Here is a 16,428-nt window from a genome sequence, read left to right on the forward strand (position 1 = left end):
GGGGAGCTGGCGGTAAGGGACCAGAGGGTTGGCTAAGGGGCAGGAAGTCCCAGGGACAGTCAGGGGACAGGGAGGGGGCAGAGGTTGGGGGGCGGTCAGGGGACAGGGAATGGGGGGGTTGGATTGTGGGCATTCCAGGGGTCTGTCAGGACTCAGCGGGGGGGGGGTGGATAGGAGTCGGGGCAGTCAGGGGACAGGGATGGGGTCCCGGGGTGGTGGTGGGGTCTCTGGGGACAGTGAGGGGACAAGGAGCAGGATGGGTCGGGGATTCTGAGGGGGGCGGGCAGTTGGGGGGCAGGAAATGGGTGGGGGTTGGATAGGGGGCAGGGTCAGGCTGTTTGGGAGGCACAGCCTTCCCTACCCTAAAGCTCATTCAGGCAGGGTCAGGCTGTTTTTTTCCTCAATTTGCCAGTGTGGCTAAAGAACATGCTCCATGATGGTTGCAATGACTTGCAATCACAGTCTTATGTCTGTGGGGGCATCTGCTGAAACCATTTGCTTCCTCCAATGCACCGTCTCGGAAATCAAAGACCATATTTTGGGGTTCACAATATACATTGAGAAACCCCCATATTCAATCACAGTCTAATTTGCAGCGGTGCCTAAATCTGGGTTTAAACAGAGCCCATGACATTGCACATACAAATTATTTGTATACATTTTTTGCAGACTGAATGAAGCTCATCCCTGCCCAGAGGGCCAGCTCAAAGCCAATTCACCACTCAAATTACTGCCGCAAACCTCAAAATATGGTTTAAGTGGGAACTCAGTGGTACATGGCCCTCATGCTAGCTGTCTGTGCAGGCATGAGTTTAATTGTATGAGCATGCAGCTGAGTTCATGTACATACACAAAGCCTACTTGCACTACATTTCTATGCGAAATAAAAAAGTGATACAGTGCAATAACTAAATGCACACATTACCATGCACACAAATTCGGGCCATGTTATGAAAGTTTAGCCTGCTAGGTTGACTGTTCCATTGTCGTGCCAATGCAAGACTGTTTCCTGCATTACGCATTCTGGTTCTATGGGATCCAAGCAATACAATTTCTACCTCTTCCTTTGGCAATCTGTGTCACAGTCTAATAGATCTCAGAGCCCAATTCCACAGTTCTGTAGGAATTCTGAGTTATTAAAAAAATTGCAGGATTGGCTCCAGTGTTAGAAAAAAACTCTTGATAGTCTGCCTACATTTTCCTTGTTTTAATTTCATCCCCCTACTCCTTACATGAGAAAAGCTACTTCTCAATTGGGATGTCCTGACCCCTTTAAACGTTTGAGCACACCCTCCAGCCCCAATGCAAAGCCTCACTTTTGTGTTAGTTTCAGTTTTGCTACAGAACTATAAAGGTTTTCAGGGCAGCGAGTTGTGCTTAAATGAGCTCTTCTGTGTCTGTATCTTCTTCTCTGCTGGGTCCAGCTTCAACGAACTACCTAAAAAAATGGAATTTAGGTACATGGCTATGGTATCAAGCTACACCTTCATTTCAGAAACTTTAACAAGAAGTTGCTATTTAAAAATGCATCTATGAGTGAAGTTCCATTTACGTACAGGTACATAACGACAGGAGAAATCCCTTTTAATAGACTGAGGTCTTCCAATGCAACCATTGGTCTTCCTATGCAACCATTACAATCATACAGTTCTAGTAGAAGGAATATTAGTTTGACAATAGGACAAAGAAAGAAACAAAAAATCAGTTGCATGGGATAAGACCTTGGGAATATATGATTGTGTTAAGATACATTCAAACTTTTTTGCTGATGCTTACAGGAAGAAATAAAATCGATCCCAACAGGTTAAGCCCTATTTTATATTAATTTAAAAAAAATGAAAACTTGACATCTGTTACTTTAAATTATCCAAACGGTGAAAGTTTCTGATAGTGCATCTCAAAGTTCAATTTGCACAAGAATTTAGTTTTCCTCTTGGCAAAAGCCTTATTTTCAGCATCTTTGGAAGTATTAAACATTTATATTTGTCACCCCACTTCTCCAGCAAGTGATGAACAGAATAGTTCTAATCTTTGTATGTAAACTACCTGACGTTCTCGGATGGATGATCTGAGACAAGCGTAGAACTCTAAAAGATTGAAAACTAAGGCTAATGCAGCATTCCTCATTACTCTCAGGAACTAGAGACTTTAAATATAAACCATAAACTATGAAACCAGACCTAGAAATATAAAGCTAAATTTAAAAAGAATTATTTAACTAACACAGTAAGAGATTGACAGGTGAAATTACATGCAAGCTGTCTGTACTTCCTGCCCAGTTTCTCCTATAACACAAAATGAGTCACTTCCTTTAAAATTAAATATAAACGTATATAATTATACCAACGTGGCCCTTCTCAGGGCCATATAATTACATTGTTTTAAAACACAGAACTACCCACTGAAGTCCAATGGGAGTTCTTCAAATGTTAAGCACAAGATAGACCTGTATCTGTGTACAAGAAGTCACAAATGTCTCTTCTTAACATCTCTTCTTAACATTAAAACAGTCATGTGTAAAACAAAGAAATTGTATTATATTGTAACAGTGTTATTGCGAGAGCTCCGGAAGCTGTGATCTAATGTGTTCTGTAGTTGTTCATTAGGTCAAAAGAAACAAAGCCGGAATGGAGATGAGGACTTTAAATAGCCCTATTTTGTTAGTCACTAGCCAAATGACCTTTTATTCTCATTTAAAAAATGTCTGGTGAAACCACTGCTGAGGATGAAAAGCACTGCAAGAGCCAATAACTGGAGGGCTTCAAGCTGCGAAGTTCAGGAACTTTAAAGAATTAGAGAATCATTAAAGAACTGGTGATACCACTGAAAGCAAACGAAATTACTATCTATCATAGTCTCTATTTTTAAACTGACTTCAGTGTGAAGCTGAGAAGTCTGATATGGGCTACATTACTTCAAATAGTTGCAAAGGAGCTATTCATTACGGGCTACACTATGCCATTTAGGCACATTTCAGGGTGAAATGGAGCTGCAATCCCTCCCTGGTGGAGCACAGGCTGTACACACTTCTATACCCTCTGTGAGGCGTAGCTTACTCCCCCATCCTGTGCAGGGAGTAAGGATGACCTTACTCTGACCTTAGGAAAATCTAGTCCAGGATGAGGAGCACCACCACAAATAAAAGACAAAGCATCCCTCAAACACTCCTTTGTTTCACACTGTTCCGTAGGTTCAAATCCCGCCAGCCTTGACTAGCCCTTTATCTTTCTAAACTGGATAAACTGAGTGACATTCAGCTTAACATGTGAGAGCTCTTCAGTGAAAACCAGAGGTCCTAGCTCCTTTGTGTGGATATTAATTGCAAGGCACTTTTAATTGTTCAGAGAATGGATTTACTTTAATGTACTTGGCCAACAATTTCCACTCTCCAGCCCCTGTTTGTGCAGGATAATATACATACCATTCGATTTCTGTTTCTCATGGGTGCTACATGTAAAATGCGTTGGATGAAAAAACATTAATTCTGGCCAAAGTTTTCAAACGTAGGTAGCTAAATTTAGGCCCTCAAATCCATCTGACAGCACCTAAAGATCACCCACTCTTCAAAGCTTGTGAGCAGCCACAGTTCCTATTAATTGTATTGCACAAACCTTGGTCCTGCCTCAGCGCAGGGTACTAGACTAGAGCACCTCTCAAGGTCCCTTCCAACCCTACATTCTATGATTCTATGAAAAATAGGCCAATTATTTAGGTGCTTAACTTTATGCATCTACCTTTACAAGTTTTGGCCTACATCTGATTTTGCTAGTATGAACAACACTCACTTTCAGGCTATGTTAATTTGCAATAGCCAGGTATTGTAACTATGAATTTTCTTAAAGCCACAACACATTGCTGATCAGGATAGATCCTCTTTAAGTATCAATGGCAGGTAATACAGTAAAGAATAGACAAGGACACAACTCAACAAGTAATGCAACATAATATAGTAATAAGGCAGATTTTAATTAGGTATTATACAAGGGTGAACATGTTGCAGCACTCCAGCAATTTTAATTCCGGCTGGTTCCCTTTTGACCCCCCCTTATTTAAATGTATTTTTCAAGGATAAACAATTGTTTCCACCTATTGATCCCGAAGTTATGAAGCCAACTGCAGCAGTAGTTTAATCAAAAATGGAAACTGCATCAGCACTAATATGTGAGATGCATATCCCATAAAGAAGCCAGCAATATACCAAGGGAGAGAATTGCTAATTTTTTTAGTGAAAACAGAATAAAAGAGCCAATCTGTCATTATTCATCAAGTATGTTATCTCATCATTCCCAGAAAGTAGAGCAGTCACTGTATGACTATAGATATCATGGTACAACATAAGATACACCCTGAGCAGAAAATGGTGCAGTGAGGAGAGGAAGTATAAGCAGTTGTTTCTGCTTGTGAATTGTCTGCCTGTGTCAAAAATAGCCAATAGGAGGTCCCCATTCCCTTCCCCTTTAAAAAAAAAAAAAAAAAAAAAAAAAAAGGTCACTTTTTGGCTGAGATGAACCAAAGTTTCAGCCCTAAAGGAAAATCCTTCGGAAGTTTATAAGCAGAAGAAAAGAAGACTGGGGTTATACACTTTGGAAAGAAAAGATTAATTACTCTATCATGTTCCCTGCTAAGCACGCGCTGACAAGAAACAATACTGTAATGTTTTCCCCAAGTTCTCTTATAAAAACTCTTTCCTTGAATTTCATCCCCTTGGGTGAGATTCATTGCTAAGCATAGGGCCAATACAAAACCTATACACCACTTAAGTGCCTGAGGGACTTAGCAGGACACAAGTGATGCACTGCTTTAGTACTGTAAACGGGTGAATTTTGCCCTCTCTGGTTGGTTTGCATCTTTCCAAGGCTGAGCAGCAACAAACTTATTAGTTCCTCATGTCATTGTCATGATTTATGACCACAGTTCCATTTTATTAAAGCAGCACTAGAGCAGGTCATGGAACAATTGTATTATCAGGAAGTTTGATTACCCTCAACATTTCATGATTTCTATGTGCACTCCAGAAGCCACTAAGACAATTTCACTTCTTACAGAAAGGGGAATTTGAATCAGATTGAGACGTTTTCATTATGTGAGTAAATTCTATCAAACTGAACATGCACCATGCTAATTCTTCTCACCTTCCCCAGTAACAGTCCCATGTGAGCCAGCTATAATTACGTAGGTAAACTATTAAACTACATGGCCACAAATCTTAACATTTTGTTTATCTCACCATTTCTAGAAAGATTTTGCAATCCTCATGTCACAGTTCAGAGCAACTGCACCTGTATTCTCCCTCTGCGATCCCTCAAGGGCACCCACTCTACGCTTCTGTCTCCTTGGCCATCATCACATCCCTCTCCCTCATGATCTGGCCTTTTCCAGGCTTCACAGATCCCTGCCTACACTGTGATATTCTCAGCAAGCCAGACTGCCTCAACAGGCCAGAGTAGTTGCCTTGCTTTCTCCCTGAGTGCTATACACAGCTGTAATTGCCAGCAGTTACAAGTCACCACACAGCTCTCTCTAAGCGAGCACATTTATTCTTAAGGTGAAAACATTACAGAGCAAACAGATTGAAGATGATAAAAGAACCAACATGCATGCTAATAAGATTACCAGAGATCACCTCCAACAAGGGATCTGGTAAGAGTCAATCCTTCAACCCCCTCAAAAGGGGGTTTTCTGTGGTTACAAATTCATAACCACCTTTGCTTAGAACTTGCATAGTTAGTCTTTCCTTTATGGGTCTTTGATTTGATTGGGCCTTTATTTCTTTGAACCTTTGATCTTGAGGTTCCAGGAACAGGTAACAGCTTCTCAGGGTGTAGCTTCAAAAGGCTGGCTTTTTGTAGAACTGGAAGTGGGGAATTTGCATTCATCTCCCCCTAGAGATTCCCCAGGCAAACCACTTGACACTGTTTGTCCCAGGAGTCCATCCTTGTCTGGCACATTGTTCAGTACAGTCCTTTGAAGTTCATAACACTTCCCAAAGTTTGAATCACATGTCCGCCCTTGAGAGGTTACATATAATCCCAGCCCACAATCATGCATAATCTTTGCATTTAATACAATGGACTCCAAAGATACTTCACTTTAATTCAATAAGGCTTGTCAAGGATATTTCAGGAAGTTGTCATATCTGTCACACCTCATTCATGTTTAATACCTTGCTACTTGAAAAGTGGCATTGAAATCAATGGGACAACTGCCATAGTTCGGTAGTAAACATGAGTTAAGAGTCTTGTTAATCTATAGTCTATTGTAACTTTTTACAATCAATGGTAAAGACAAACATGGCATAGAATGTGTCTCCCAGACACAGGTCCCAAAGTTTCATCCACTACAGGCACCGAAGTCCCAGTGATTTTATGGAAGATTTGTATACAGTGCTTTTGCCAGCCACAAAATGTGTTTTGATGCCATAAAATGTCTTCTGATTCAAACCTGGTGTCATCGCTGACAACTGGTAACACACATTGAAATGGCCACGCTAAGTCAATTAAAACATTTAATATCAGGGCTACAGAATTTCAACAAAATGCATCTCCCATTGAGATTGCCTTTTTGGATCACCTGCTTAAAGTTTCAATACCACGAATGCATCAGACCCCTCTACGAAAATGTTCCTATTCCAATTCAGACTATGTTATCCCCTTTGCAATTATATTGTAAAAGAAAACTGTCACAAAAGCCATTCAATGAATTTATATTCAAATTTTATTCTTAAGGGACTGCTAGTATATGTGGCCATGGTTATGGCAATAAAGATAGATATTTATTTTAAATCAGGATATTATGTAGCCTCCATTCTCTGGACCTGAATAATATACTTCCAAACCACCTTCTTTTTATGGCATAACTGTTTTCCTCCTTCACAAATCTCCACGAAGCATCAGTCACTCGCCAGAGATATAAAGAGCCAAATTCTGCCCTTTGATGCATACATTCTGCCCTCATTTGCTTCAGTGGTATCAGTGGGTCAGTTCATGGCTCCACTTGGAAACCCATGATATCAAAGGGCAAATATCAGCTGTGAAGTATTTAACTCATTACTAAAGTAAAATTATGTGCAGCTAAAAAATCATATACAGCAGCTACTTCCCTAGGCAATGAGGTAGATAAAAAGAAAGCAGCTAATTTTGCCTTTGCAATTGGGAGCATTAAACTGTGAAACGATTATCTGGCATCACTAGCTGTTACCTTGTGCTCCAATTGTTTTACTCTACCTTTTAAGTCATAAACCAAGATTGTAAATTCTTTGACACAGGGACCATCTTATTACATGTGGTAGGCACTGCACATACCTGTAGCCCTGATCCTTATTAGGGGCCGTTAGGCACTACCACAATACAAAAATCCAACAACTTCAGAATGAGTGATTTTACATCCCAAGAGCAACTGCACTTGATGCTACCAGTAATTTATTTTTGTCTCACTTTAGAGCTGGTTCTTTCACTTCAAATGATAGCATAAAGTGCTAATTCCAAACATCTGTAACACTTTCCTTTTAATTTTTGTTCCCTTTCTTATTCAAAGTAAATTGATAGAAAAATCTTCAATTTAAATCAAGCCAAATATGCTTCTTAATTTACTCCATTCAAATCTTCCGTAATCTGCTCCCAAGACTGACTTAGCTCCTTATGTTTTGCAAGCATAAATATTCTCTTACCTAATTATCTTCTAATGGTCTGAAAATGAGAGCTGTTTGCACATAATCATGCAATGGAATGGGGCAGAGCAGAAGCACCATTTTTTTTTAATCAAATGCTTTTTTTCTTAGCAACTAGAACTCTCAATAGAAACTCATTCAAAAGTGGCATTTTGGCTGCTCCCAGCCAGGATGACACTTTATATCAAAATGTGGTTTTGAAAGCAGTACATTACTGAATATACACATGCCCAGAAATATGCAGTGACCACGGTGGCTTTTATAAAAACTGGTTCTATTCCAATTTGGCCATAATATACAACAGTCAAGGCTTTCTACCGAGTCAGATCCTGACATCCTTTACTCCAGTGAACTTCCAATGACTTTAGTGGGAGTTTGCATTATGAAAACTGAGAGCCCACTCCACCAGAAGTCCACTGGCATCAATGGACTCCTTACATACAAGTCAGTAGCATGTAAGGGTTTGTAGCATGGCCCCGAGTGAGAACTTCAGGACTGTGCCCATTCAGAGGGAAAGCAATATCGCCGAGCAATCTAGTTTCAAAGTTACAGTTGTGTAAGATGTACTCCTGTTATCAATAGTCACAGAACAGGTCACTTTTTATTAAATTATCAGCAAAGAATAACATTGAAAAAATAGCATTTATAGTACAGCTTATTATCTTGTGTGTTTCTAGTCCGCAGCACCCTCCCACTGCTTGTCCAAGGGAGTGGTTTTGGTATCTTATGCAACTCTTTAGATACGTACATTGTCAAGTTATACAGAGCACGGGAGAGTAATGTGGTCAAGGAATTCTACTTACCACCAGCTTGACAATGGTGCTCAAGGCTATGTCCTCCTTCTCCCCTGGTGTATGATACAGATTCTGCAATCTGCAAGACACATGAAATACAGCAGGCTCATAAATTTGCCTGTCAGAGATACAAAAAGCCTATGGTAGGAGCTGTAAATATCAGATCTCATTGCCTCCTTCCCAGTAAAGTAAGAAGGTGCTAGGAATAATTAGCAGCACTGTGGGGTTGGCATTTCCTCATAAAGCACTCCCCACTGTAGTGTTTTCTCCAGAGGGTTCTGTACCATTGTCATTAAGTACTCAGATAGCGTACCTCCTTTTCTCCTTGCCGCCTCTTATTGGGGCTGGATATCTAGCATTATGACTGTATACATAGTTTGGCATTATCTAGGAGCGGAGCTCACCATACTCAGTAATGACTGCCTTACCTACCCCAGTCTGGCTCTTTAGTGCACTGAGTAAATGTAGTTCTTACTGCTTCTCTTTCCCTCTCGCTCGCTCTCTTTTTTTTTCTGCAAGAAGCTTATGTACAGTTTTGTATCTTCATTTGTCCTCTCCTTCTTTCTACATTGTTTTGGTTTTTGTTCTTTCAGTTAGTGTTTACATCTCTTTTCCTGCCCAGGCTCCATTTAAAATTCCCCAACTTTACCAGCTTTTTCATTGCGTACTATGTAAGGCTAGATTGCCACCCCTTTGAAGAGAGAGGTACAGAGCTGCATGTTCCCAGGGTAAACTTACACAATCCCACTTTCCCGCTCTTCAATGCGCAGGAGGAATGCACAAGCTGCACCATCCTTTTGGTTTGCGCTCCCCAGCACTCCTTACTAGCAGAGCCCAGGGCCACATAAGGGCATAAACTCAACAAATACTTTTAGCTGCTCATAATGACTACCTCAGAATTTCAGCCTTCCTTTTACAAAAGTATGTTTCTAGTCCTCCTGGTTGAAAAGACAAGCTTGAAAATGTGAACTGATGCAGCAATATTTGCCTGAGTCTGCAGATAGCCTGAAACAATAGTTCTGAGAATGGTTCATCTTACTGGAGTGTTAACTCAAATTCGCTGCTCTACGGGCTCTCACCAACACCATTGTGCAGAGGACTTTGGGAGGAAAGGCCCTTGCTGCCACCATGGCTCCCGAGTCCTGTGCTTGGATGAATGAGGGTGAGTCCTCTGGAAAGCACCCAATCCATCTAAAAATAATGAGTGGTGGACTGGTGAGGGGGAAGCCCAGTATGCCCTCAGAGGAGATTCCAGCAGACTCCTTTTGCTTGGAGAACCCTGTCACTGCCACCCCAAGGAAGTGTAAGGCCATAACGTATGGCCATGGTGTGATACAGGGCCAAAGGATGCCCTCCTGAGAGGATACATCTATAGCCCCTGATTGCTTTAGTTCAGCTTTCCCAGAACCTGTAGGAAAGGAGTTGGTTGTCTCAGACCATTTCCTATCAGACGGGTTTGTTTCATAAAAAGCTATTACCACACTTGCACCCTCAGCAGAGAAGCCAAGGATGGAATGAGACCCTGAGGAATAGAACAGATCTAAGGCACATCCACACAGCAGAATGCGGGACTTTTGCACTTCTATTCTTGCTGCAGATAAATAATTTCATTTTCTAGGCTGTCAGTCTAGCACCTTTCATCACCACTAATGATTCATTATTTCATCACATCATAAATCACTTCCCCACCCATAGAGTCTGATTACCTACATGTGACAGGCTAGGAAATAAGTTCCATAACATAATAATCATATTGTTTTAAAAACAAACTGATCCAGTAGCATGATAGAATAAATATATATTGCCCCATTTAATATGTGTATCTAGGGCTTATCTTGATACAGCAATGTACTGTACTGGGCTCTGAGAGTAGTTACTCAGCTTCTTTCAGTGTTCATGCCCGTGCTGGACACTGCTAAGTCCTCCCTCCCAGATATTACTTTCCTATCAGGCATGTAAAAATATTTCTGAAGAGCACTGCTCCTCTTGCTTTGAAATGCACCACAGTGCTCCAAATGGCAAGTATTTTTGAAAGATGTCCTAGGGCAGAGATCCCATATGAGACCTTTGCCAAACAACTTGGATACTGAGGAAAATTGTGAGTATTATTCAGGAAGCAACATTCCCAATGAAGTCTGTTGGCAACTGTGGTTGCCTCATTCCTTGATCTAGAATGTTTTAATGAAGTCATTCTATAACCCCTCACTCCCCCGTATGCTAACAAAGGAGAGATTTGAGGTTGAAAACACAGGCTTATGGAGACTTTGCATATCATCACTGACTTGAAGACAGGTGTCAGTGAGTGGAAGTAGAGAATCACCGGGCACAGGAGTTTCCTTTCAGTCATACATAGCCTAAACTCTAAAACAGAGGAGCCCAAACTGTAGCCTCTGGACCACTGTTGAGGCCATGGACAGCGGGTGTAATTGACCCCTGCTTGAGCCAAAAGCAGGGTTTGCAATGGGAACCCTCAGTGCTAGAAGCACGAGCCTCTACCACTTAAGCTAAAGGATGATGAGTTTGAGCCCAAACTTATTGTAATCAAACAGACTACCATTGACTTTAATGGGCTTTAGATCAGCCCCTAGCCTAGACCCTCCAGCTGGCAGCTCTAATAGACTCTGGAGTGTGTACACTGCAGCTGGGAGTGAGCCTCCCAGCTCAGGTACACAGACTGGCACTAGCAGAGCTTGAACTAGTGTGCTAAAATAGTTGTGTGGACACTGCAGCTCAAGCACTCAAGTCTAGAGGGTTAGAAGGCCATCCCCAGAACAAGTCCATCCTGTGCACTGATGAGGCAGGAGTCCTGTGGAAAAACCAGTATGTGGTCATGTAATTAAAAGACTGTAGCATAATGCATATGCACAGGACAGCCAAATTCAGGTTGCACAGGCAGCCTTAAATCTGGCATTTCCTAACTTGAGTGTTTGATTTTGCAACTTTAATAATGTTCCATTAAAGTATTTTTTTCTGCATGTAATATTTACATTGCGGCTTTTCTTAACTATGGATATTTTGAATGCAATACAAAAATACTCCCTATGCAAGTACAATGTAGTCAATCAGGTTTTGAATCCAATGGTCTTTGAATTCATTGTAAATCTAGCTTTGCTTTGGCAGGTATTGGTTCGGTCCAGTCATTTGCAATTTCAAACACCAGCCCATTAATCTCAATAAAATGTCTTGGAGTAAGGGAGTAAGATTGCCTGAATAAAGCACAGCAGGCACTGCTGCTCTGTCTCTCGCATTGAATCTCTCAAAGGAATCGTGAACTGATTCACTTGGAACCGTTGTGCTCAGCCACTTCTACCTTTGCCTCTGCCTTCACAGAGGCTGTGCTTTTCTTGGCTGCTTTTACAATTTTCTCCTTCTAGGCAGGCTTAGAAGATGACAGACAAAAGACAGACTGCATTAAATAATCAATTAAAAAATGGTTAGCCGACAGTACTTTAGTTGAATGAAAGTCTCTCTTTGGTTTGTTTATCACTCTGCTAGCGGCCATAGTTACCCAAAGGGCAAGACATTCCTGACTAACCTAATTACCTTCTATGATGGATATGGGGAAAGTGGTGGACGTGATATACCTTGCCTTTAGCAAAGCTTTTGATACGGTCTCCCACAGTATTCTTGCCAGGAAGTTAAAGAATGGACTGGGCTGGATGAATGGACTATACAGTGGATAGAAAGTTGGCTAGATCATTGGGCTCAAAAGGTAGTGATCAATGGCTCTATGTCTAGTTGGCAGCTTGTATCAAGCAGAGTGCACTGGAAAGACTAAGTTCTATATTAACTCAAACCTCCTAGAAATCTCCCATAGATCATACAGACCTTAGGATTTTTGAGTGAGCTCTGGAGATCTTCCCCCTCTCAAGCAGCATTTCTGCAGGTAGCATATCCCCTCTGAGCCTGCTAATATCTTTAAGGGGAATAGGATGGTGGCTTGCCCCTCAGGAGAGTCGTTGAGGAAAGATACCTAGCCTAGTATTGTCTTTTGCTTCCCCAAGTCCCCAGACTGTCTTTTGGAGCAGAAAAGTGGCATAAGGAGGGAACAATTCTACTCCCACACTGGTCACTGTCTTCCAAGTGTCAGTGGCACACATGCCCCATAATCCCTAGCAGTTTACCTAGGAAATGCCTACTGCTCCAGTTAAGAAATGGGGCTGCTTCTTTCCTTTCATGTGTTACTTGGAGGGGTTTCCTAGTTTACACTCCAGGGAATATGGGGCATCTGAATTAATTGCTCATTAGAACTTGTGGCTGGTACAGTTAATAAGCATGTTTTCATGCTCTGACTGCCTATTAGACCTCAATTAACTTGTTAGGATGCAGGAAACAGGGTGGAAAAGAGAACATAATCAGTGGCCCCAGGGAAGCAAGAGGGAGGGAACCAGTTACCACATGAAAGCGTAGGAGGCATCTGGACTCAGGAAAACTTCTGGGGGGGGGGGTGTATCTCTAGAGACATCTGACAGCAAGCGGCGTCATCGAGAGGCATCCCTGCCAAAATTCGGGGGTGACGCCTCTCGATGACATCACTTGTTGGCGACAAGCATCATCATCGAGAGGCATCCCCGACGAAATACCGCTGAAATTCGGCGGCATTTTGGTGGGTGCTTTCCTGCGGTCCAGGATGCAGGCACATTAAGATGCCCCCGTGGGCGCCATTGCGCCCGGGGGCACCACGTTGGGGACCACTGCTTTAGAGAAATCATGTTGACTTTTGCCCAACAATTTATGTTCTTCTATGTGTCTGACAATTTTATTCTTTACTATTGTTTCAACTAATTTGCCCAGTACCGACATTAGACTTACCAGTCTGTAATTGTCGGGATCACCTCTAGAGCCCTTTTTAAATATTGGCGTTACATTAGCTATCTTCCAGTCATTGGGTACAGAAGCCGATTTAAAGGACAGGTTACAAACCATAGTTAATAGTTCTGCAATTTCACATTTGAGTTCTTTCAGAACTCTTGGGTGAATGCCATCTGGTCCCGGAGACTTGTTACTGTTAAGTTTATCAATTAATTCTAAAACCTCCTCTAGTGACACCTCAGTCTCTGACAATTCCTCAGGATTTGTCACCTACAAAGGACAGCTCAGGTTTGGGAATCTCCCTAACATCCTAAGCCATGAAGACTGAAGCAAAGAATTAATTTAAATTGCAAATTTCTCTGCAATTACTTTATTGTCTAAGTGCTCCTTTTGTATCTTGATCATCCAGGGGAGATAAGGCAACCGACTGCAACACCAAGATTGGCCCGCGCCCAACTCACACAAGGAGGGTTCATGGTGGTAACAAGAAATATCGTGCTCTGCAGTTGGACTTTGGCAACTTCTCTTGTGTATCTAAGTGCTGCATCTGCAAGACCAGATTCACTGAGGTGGTCTACAATGCTTGCAACAATGAGCTGGCGTAGCCTGCATCATTCTCACTGAGAGAATCCCGTACCGACAATGGCTTGAAACCCACTACACCTTGATTGTCAGATGCAAGAAGAGCACTACACTGACTCCTGAGGAGGAGGAAATCTTAAATAAGAAGCATTCAAAGAAGACCCAGAAGAAATATGATGAGTGGAAGAATGCCAAGATCAGCGGCATCCTGGAGAAGCAATTCCAGCAGGGAAAGCTACTTGCTTGCATCACCTCCAGAGCTGCACAGTGTGGCTGAGCAGATGGCTCTATTCTGGAAGGCAAGGAACTGGAAATCTACCTGAGGAAGATCAAGGCCAGGAAAGGCAAATAAATGTACTATACACAACTACAAGAATGAATACAAAACCTAGAGTCTTGTTAAACACAGAATAAGGATTGGGGATATCTGAAGATGTTTAAGTTAAACTGGGGGTCACTGGGCTTTAGGAAAAAATGGGGACAGCAGAGGTACTGGGAAGGGCCACGTGACAGAGCCACTGATTTTGGGGCTCTTTCCCGCCCTGAGTTTAGAGCAAGGAATAGAACCCAAATCTATCCAAATTTTAGGTGGACTCTGGATTCTGGGATTTTCACAGAGTTCCACCATGCAGGTAGTCCTCTCCAGGTTGGGACTGACAGACACGGACAAAGGAGCAGAGGGAAGCTTACACTGCCATTATATGCTTTCCCCTGTTCTGTGGATAACTACAGGTCGCCTGCCTCCAGAGCTGTCATTCTACCATCTTTCACAACCACTAGAGTCACTAAAAAATTTAAAAAGCAAAGAAAAAAAATACCCAGTGGAGTGGCTAAGCTATATATAGCCAGGGGCGGCTCTAGGTATTTTGCTGCCCCAAGCACGGCAGGCAGGCTGCCTTCGTCAGCTTGCCTGCGGGAGGTCCCCGGTCCCGTGGATTTGGCGGCATGCCTGCGAGAGGTCCGCCGAAGCCGCGGGACCAGCGGACCCTCCGCAGGCATGCCGCCAAAAGCAGCCTGCCTGCCGCCCTCGCAGTGACCGGTAGAGCACCCCCCGTGGCTTGCCACCCCAGGCACACGCTTGGCGTATTGGTGCCTGGAGCCGCCCCTGTATATAGCTGTCACTGTGTGCATGGTATCAGTCCAAGGATTTCCTCTACTGTTCAATGCACTATGGCTCTGACATACGTCTATAAATAGACTCTGCTCTAACATTCATTACCGTTATCTTATCAGTACTGAACCTGAATTTTCAAGTCGTGACTTCATTTTTTTTATTGCTTTTACAAAGTCAGTTGGGCAATAATGGCTTTTTTGTAGTATGTGCCAGGTAGCTCTATCTCAAAAGAATCCATCGTGCACAATAAGAAGCAGGAGTGGTGCAGTTTTCACTCATGATTAAGCCAAGAGACATGACAGTGTATATATAAGACAACAAACTTGCCTTCAAGTGCATTGAAAATTGAAAGCTTCCCACCACTTAAGATGTTAGCTTATGCTCAAAAAGCCTTGAGTGGCTATATTATTCTGAAACTGTATTATAGCTACTGCTCATTTTTGCAACTATAGCATTTTCCCTTTCTCCACACTGTATATTTCGGAAAATAATATGGAATAAGTCAGTGTTAACAATTGTATTTGTGTAGTATAATTATACAGTAAGATTATGCTTTAGGGGAGGGTAACCTAAAATTTAGAAATGTTCATAAATAATCTGCAATATAAGGTGAAACCCAGAAAAACAGGACAGTCCTGATCTTACAATACTTTTACACTAAAGTCAATGGAGTTGTCAGATTTAAAATAAATGTCAGTGAGTTGAGAGTCAAGTATGTAGGATGCAATACTCAAAACCACGTAAAGCATTAATATCAGCATGTCTTTCCTTCACCCTTGAGAGCCCTACATTAATCACTTTCCATTATTTATTGGGATTACATAGACATACACATTAAAATTCAAGAAAAAACAAACAAAGGACCTCATTCAATGTGAGAATGAATCCTTACTCCATTGTCTTTCAGTCTAGCCAACTATTCAGCTCATCTCAATGCAATAGCAATTCTGTTTTACGAGCAAATAAGCATGGTCTCTCACCTGCTACTCCAGAGCCAGATTCTGATCCCACAGACTGATTTTACACCATTAGAATGCTGGGGATTTTAATGGAATTAAACCTGACTTATATCAGTGCAAGATCAGAATCAGGTTCTCTCTGCCACCATTGAGATCCTTAACCAAGCGCTATGAAGTCTCACTTTGTAATTCCAAGTGTGATTTTATATATTGGCCAACAATCTCTTGAACAGAAAAAGTTAGTTTATATGTACAGTGGTTGAACATGGCACAACGTCAAAGGCATCCATGACCAAAAGTCCTTATCTCACTGTAAGATGGTTGAACAACTCAGCAAACTTGTAATCAACAAGGTCTTTTCCTCCACGATTATTGATTATAAGTAAATTAAAAGTCTGGGGAACTCTAAGCCTAGCCCCATAATGCCCTACTGCTCTCCCAAACACATTCTCCTCCTGTCACCCATGCACAGGATCTCCACCAGGGATGGGAGGGTGTGTG

General features: G+C 42.0%; 1 pseudogene; it reads left to right on the plus strand.

Annotated features, from left to right (window-relative positions):
• The first annotated feature begins 5,593 nt into the window (after positions 1-5,593).
• LOC120397253 lies at positions 5,594-14,206 on the plus strand (annotated as a pseudogene).
• The last annotated feature ends 2,222 nt before the right edge of the window (positions 14,207-16,428 follow it).

Source organism: Mauremys reevesii, linkage group 2 (assembly GCF_016161935.1).
Source record: "Mauremys reevesii isolate NIE-2019 linkage group 2, ASM1616193v1, whole genome shotgun sequence".
Lineage (NCBI taxonomy): Eukaryota > Metazoa > Chordata > Testudines > Geoemydidae > Mauremys > Mauremys reevesii.